At 32.3% G+C, this 6,804-nt stretch overlaps 1 protein-coding gene across 6 annotated transcripts in view; it reads left to right on the top strand.

Annotated features, from left to right (window-relative positions):
* FBXW7 (F-box and WD repeat domain containing 7) overlaps positions 1–6,804 on the top strand; it is a 178,849-nt gene that overhangs the window by 122,845 nt on the left and 49,200 nt on the right. The gene's annotated exons all lie outside the window — the stretch shown is intronic.

Genomic DNA, 6,804 nt, shown 5'->3' with positions numbered 1-6,804 from the left:
TGTAAAATATGTTTTTTACTATCTTGGTTACTTTTGAGTAGTTTCCACTTCTCCTCCAAACAAGTAGTAGTCATGATGAAAAACATTTCAAGTGACGTTTAAGTGTAATACAGTTTAAACATTGAAAATGGAACACAAATATCTCCATCACTCTTATCTTTTTCTCTACTATGTTTCCAGAAAGTGTATTTTTAATTTTATTTTCTTTCACTTTGTCACTTTTGTAACTGCTGAATGAGGTCACTGCTCTGATTTAAGCATTTACACGGAAGCCTTTAATACCTTAAAAATCATTACTAAATTAATGTGTAAACATAATACTTATGTAAAAGAAAATACTAATACAAGTAAATTTTTTAATTGAGGAAAAGAAGTGTCAGTTTTTTCTATTAAAGGGTTAACACATTAATAATTAAGATATTTGGTTCTAAAAATTAATAGAAAACATCAGGGCTTTCCCTGAGGGCTTCCTAGTGTCACTACTCAGTATGACTCTTTTAGGTTACTATGTTATGTTAAATTATGGCTTTGGATTTGCAACAATAGAAGGGGGCTAAATTCGAAAAATAAAATTTGTAATAGAAATTTTCCCAGAAGAAAGTTAAAAAACAAAATTAACACATTCAGTTTTAGACCACTGCCTGCCAATAACTTACTATTGCATAACTCATTGACTCTGCCTACTAGAAATATTAGAGGGATAGCGTAATTATATCCTCCCTCTCTGCTTTTTGCAACTGGTTTATTTAGGTAGCTTTAAATTGATTCACATGCTCTTTGTTATTTAATTTACTAACTTTCCCATGGTAAAATTAACAATGAACATTGTTAAAAGGTAATATTCTTTATCAAAGATTTTAAAAAGACCTTTGGCGTGATATGTAATTAATCATTTTGTATCTAACATCCAGTTTATCTTTTATATTAGGTATAGCTTCTTTCAAGCAGATTTTCAGACACAGAGATAGACTACTGTATTTTGTAAGCCTTTTCAACTAGTGAGCAAATGGATAGACTATATGTAGTCTTGACCCATTCAAATTTGAAAAACATGAAGTTGTTCCCTCATCATAGATGTTGATCTTCTTAATGTTTGCACAATAAAATAACTTAGAAAATTGTGAAAAATCTTTGTAGTAGTTGTTATAGCTAATATTTCAATTTATATCGCTTGAGTGTTTTCAGGAAATTCACCTCATTATTGAGTATAATATTAGTACTGGTAGTCTAATTTATTATTTGAATTAGTCTAGTTTCTCATGAGAGATACTTTGGACTTAATACTAACAATAGTGAAGAAATAGCAATCTAACAATTAATCAGTTACCTAAAATCAAAACATTTTTAGTATTAAGATCGTCATCATTTATTTATAGTTGCTTATACATTCCTGATTATAAGTATCACCTAGAATACTTGTTAAAAACACAAAATCTAGGGTTCCCTCTTTTCAATAGTCAAATATAAGAGATCTAGATTAAGGCTCTATATTATAAAAAATATAGAGCTATCTATATTTTTTAGAAATCCTCTAGGTAAGTCTTAGTATCAGGAAAATTTGAGAATACTAGTTGAGTACACAAATTCTAAAAAGACCAATTATACTTTAAGAAAGAGAAATTTCACAGGAAAAAAACTTATTTAATCTATAAAATATCTGGTAATTATTAGTTTTTGAAATTGGGATGCCTAATTGTGGTAGTACTGTATTTCTTAAATCCTACTATAAATTATTTTATTTTTCTACATTTTAAACATATAAAATAAGGATGTAGCTTGGTGGAATTTCATACATGGTTGGCTGTGCTAGTTTATAGACAAGTACTGTTTTTAGAGTGCCTTATATATTCTTAGGTTTGAACCATATACTGATTGTGTGTCCCATAAACATGGGCAACACAGCTGTATAAGAGAATGGGGTAGAGCTGCTAGCAGAGTGGCAGGAAGGTGAGGTGAGGACAATGGGGACAAGGACTTGTTCATCTGAAACCCAAGAGTTCAAGCAATATGACTGGGATTTCTGATAGTTGGAAATAATTTTGTAATGATGGTATTACATATCAAAATTTTGTATCTAGCCCAAAAGTAGATTATCATAAGCTCTGTTGGTAAAGCAAATTTGTGAGTTACTACCCTCCTGAATTTATAACTCTTCAACTTCTCTGAATTTGAATGATGATATAGGGAATTATTATTTTCTTCCAGTAATTAATACCTTTTACTTCTTTTGATAAAAGTAAGGCATGCTCAATGTATTATATAAAACTTAGAAAATATTTTTCTTTACAAATTTTAAATGATCAGTAATTCTGCTTACAAAAAACCACAATAACAATTTTAAGTAAATAATTTTTTAAATTGCATTGGTAATTTAATCCATTTTTACTGTATTGCTGATGGTCCCCCATGGCCGTAGTATAATCTGCCAAGTGAAAGTACCATAACTTTCTTGCTATTGTTGATTTGGACAGTTACCTGCTTTGAACTTTTGAACACAGATTTCTACAAGTAGAATTATTATTGGGTCAAGGAGTATGAACTTTTTTACTCTTGCTAAATACTGCTAAATTGTTTTCCTGGAAGATTGTACCAATAAAAAAACAGCATAAGGTACTTCTAATGTTGCTTAAAGAGAAAGAAATATTCTAAGCCAATTTATTCATACCAAGGCAAAGTTTTGTAGATTTTACTTAGTTGATACTTTCTCATTGTATTTCCATGTTTATTATTCTAGATTTTCTATCAGGAATTTTTTCATTTAAAGAAAATAATATGTGTTTATACTTAAAAGTTTCATGAGGAAAATATATAAATAGATCAAGAAATTATTTTTTGCTCATGGTGATCTTATTTTTTATTCTTTCTAGAAAATATTTGTCATACACCTGTCACCTATGTTATTTTCAATTATAATTGTCTTCTACTTTTCCAATAGTTTTAAAACTGTCATCTTTGGTTTTATCTAAACAGATGATCCACATGTAGTTTCATGATTTATTATTGTTTTAACACATTATTTTAACTGCACGTCTTGTGATCATCTCACTTTTATTTTTCACCTTAGTTTGTACTTTTACATTTCTGGATTTTAGTGTGATATTTGTACAGTATAAATGACAGCCTCTCCCAAAGTCTATTGCTATTAATAATCTCTGCTACAAGGGTACTTCTCATGCTAGCAAGAGCAGCTGCCAGAAATACTTGCCTGTTTCTTATAGCACTACTACTTAGTCTTACATTTCTGACATAGCTTTGCCTTTAGCCCCCAATCTGGGTTTGCCCCCTTTTTTTTTTTTTTCAATTCTAGTCTAGCTATGATTAATTCTCATTTAAAGTAGTTGTAGCAATCTGCTCTTCTAAAATGTCTTGATGCCTGAAAGACATTTTGTGAAACTCAACATCCATTTCATGGAACTCTTAGACAAGTAGAAATAATAGATGGATTTCTTTTTTAACATACAGAAATAGGAAACCTTTAAAAAGCCAGCATCACGTGCTCCTTCCTCGTACTAGTCTATATGGTGTCCACCAGTAACATTTGTGCCTCTGTCTCTCCAGACATTTTCCGTGACTTCACAGTCTGGTTGGAACCGTTTTCCTCGCACTAATTACATCCACCATTGTCGTCATCCATTAGTGGAACATATTGTCATTGTTGCCATTATGTTTGGCCCTTAGGCTTATATGTACTGCTCCGTGGTGTTATTTGACAGCCTCATATAGTTACCTTGCCTCAATTAGGCTGTAAAGTCAGAGTTTAATATCTTTTTATGTTCTTGGTGATGTGAAAGAAAAAGTGAGTATAAAGATTTGTATGGCCAATTTGTTGAAGTATGTGTTTTGGTACTGGAAAACTATGGCATGTTTTTGTTTACTAAATGTTTTTAAATGACTGTGCAGCTGTGATTTTGAATATTCCATTTTCTAAATCTAACTAAACTCAGATACAGTTTGACATTTAATTTTAAAAGTAATTACTACTTACCAATTTTGAAAATTATGGAAAAATAAACAGGATATAGTCATTTAGATGGTACTTTTGAGAGTCTACAGTAGCCCCAAAATGTCAGAAAATTCTGAAATAAAGAAGAATTATTACAATACTTTGCTGAGTAGAAAGAATAGAGTAGTGGTATAACCAAGTTTGGACAGAAATTTCAGAGAAATTAGGTTTTTTTTTCTTAAATTTTGACTTCCTAAGTTTTTTCCCCCCAGTGTGTGTTTTCATCACAACTTGAGGGGAAATTGCATTTTCAGATCATTTGATATTCTTTACTGCCACTACTTATTTTTATTAATAAATGAATTAATTAGTTTGTAGCGGACCATTTTGTTTTAGATCTTGTCTTTTTAAGAATGTTTCATGTCTCATGCATAAATATGAGTAAACAGAATTTAAATTGTATGTTTCTTGCAGTCTTTTTTTTTTTATTTAAGTGAGAGGAGGGGGAATTGACAGACTCCCACATGTGAACCAAATGGAATCTACCTGGCAACCCCTATCCGTGTCTGTATCTGATGCTCACAACCGAGTTATTTTTAGTGCCAGGGCCAACACGCTTAAATCAATCTAGCCATGGTGGGAGAGGAAGGGGGAGAGAGGTAGAAACAGATGGTTGCCTCTCCTTTATGCCCCGACTGGGAATCGAACCCAGGACTTCCACTTACCAGATCAATGCTCTACCACTGAGCCAACCAGCCACGGCTGTTACTTGCAGTCTTATACTCTGTACTATGCAAGGCATTGCTTTATAAATAAAAGGGTGATGATTTTTTTAATCCTCTCTGTCTTTCGCAATGCAAAAATGAAAAAAAAAATCACAATTCTTTAAGTATCTCATAATCTAAAAGTTAAAATATCAAATCCTTATAATAAACAAGGATAATTGCTTAAATGGGCCCATGTACAAAATACTGGTGGGAGCATGAGCAGGTCACCCAAGTCTCAATGCAAATGGCTCAGGAAAGACTTTGTAGTGATTTTGCATTAAAACATGAAGGATGTTGGCTAAGCAGATGACTTGAGAAATGATGGATAAATGGAACCTAGGCTCCATCTTGTTTTTTCACATTAATTATACTGCTGCAGATTATTCTCTTATGTCGTGACATGAAATTTAATATTAATACCAGCCCCAAAATGTGTCTTGAGCACTTAGAACAGAGTTTGGAACCTTTCTAAAACCTGTGACTATAACAGTGAGCTTGGATTCTAATTTAGGGAAACAGAAAATTAACTTAATGCCTATGTTTTGTTGACAATAAAATAAGGTAATAGTTTAGTCTTAACTTGGGATGCAGGGGAGGCACTATTCTGTGTCTTTCATGCGTATGAACTCAATCCTTAAAATAACCTATTTTACAGATGAGGAAGGAATAAGAGGCGTAGGAAGGTTAAATAACTTGCCCAAAGCTAGTAAGTGGTGGAGCTGAGCTTTTAAGTCGGGCCTCTGGCTCCAGCATCACGAACACTGCTATACTGACCTGGGGAAGCATTTGTTGAGTGAACGGATCCTTAGTTTCCAAATGTTTTCAGGGTTAACTTTTGCCATGTCATCCTGCACTTTAATTATGTAATTTTCACTTTGCTCCCACAGTTTATGATGACCTCCATATCTACTTACTGATAACATTGCTTTCTAGTTGTTTTTGTCATCGGATAATGATTAGGTTATGCCTCAGTTGTCAAATGTGAATGCAAAACAAATTATAACATGACTTATGAATCTACAAACTACATAAAAATAACTGCCATGAATTGTTATCCCTTTTGCCAATAGATAACAGTCTGTACAAAAAGTTTAGTAATTATAACATCACAGGGCAAGGGTACTTAAATTTGTAGGTTATGTTTTACAGAAACTAACTTAATATTAAGAACTTGTAATATGGGAGACCGATGAAAAAATAGGTTAAAAAGAAACTTAATACTAAGCTCCTAGCAAGGTAAACAAGTATGGAATAATAAATTCAGTTACTTGTCTGCAGACCAGAATTCAACAAGCATTGAAAACTAAAAAAATTTTCAAGTTAGCCAAACCCGACCCTGACTAACACTCACTTTTGTAATATCCCTGAATATTCATATATTTTGTTGTAAAAATATTAATGTGTAATGTACTGGGAATGTTCTGTGATACACTCTGTATGCACCATATTACTTTTCTAAACTTCAAAATGTTCTGAAGTCAGTTTTCTCTGGAGTTGTGGGAATAACTCCGCAGACCTTTGAGTTTTACAGCTATCACCCGCATGAAACACAGAATGCACTTTCAAATGCCAAAGCAATCTAAGCTTCCTCTTAAGTCTTCGAGAACATGCATATTTAAATGCTTTAAAACATACATTATATAAATGAATACCTAAATTTCCTTAACCGAGTTATAGGCAGCTCCATCTACTATAATGGGAGTTTGGAGCTTATATATTATTCTTCTCAGTGATGAATTGCAACTCATGCTAGCATGCTTACACTAGAAATGTGGGATGAGACCCCTGACCACATTTTTACTTCTCCCAGTATTTCCACGGAAAATTAACACTACTAAATTAATTTTAATTCTGCTAATATATCGATATATTGGTCATACTCCTTGTGTGGATTGCTAATATACCAAAGATGAATAAGGCCACAGACACTTTTCTGTCTTTGAGAGACATAGCACATTATCCTCATTCTGTGGTCACATTAAAATCAGAGGAACATTGATTAATTTATTCATTTAATAATTAAGTATCTACTAATGAGCAGGCACAGGTCTAAGCTCTTGAGTTGTATTAGTGGACAAAGAAGAAAAAATTCCA

Source organism: Saccopteryx leptura, chromosome 1 (assembly GCF_036850995.1).
Source record: "Saccopteryx leptura isolate mSacLep1 chromosome 1, mSacLep1_pri_phased_curated, whole genome shotgun sequence".
Lineage (NCBI taxonomy): Eukaryota > Metazoa > Chordata > Mammalia > Chiroptera > Emballonuridae > Saccopteryx > Saccopteryx leptura.
This window is presented reverse-complemented; position numbering and strand designations above follow the sequence as displayed.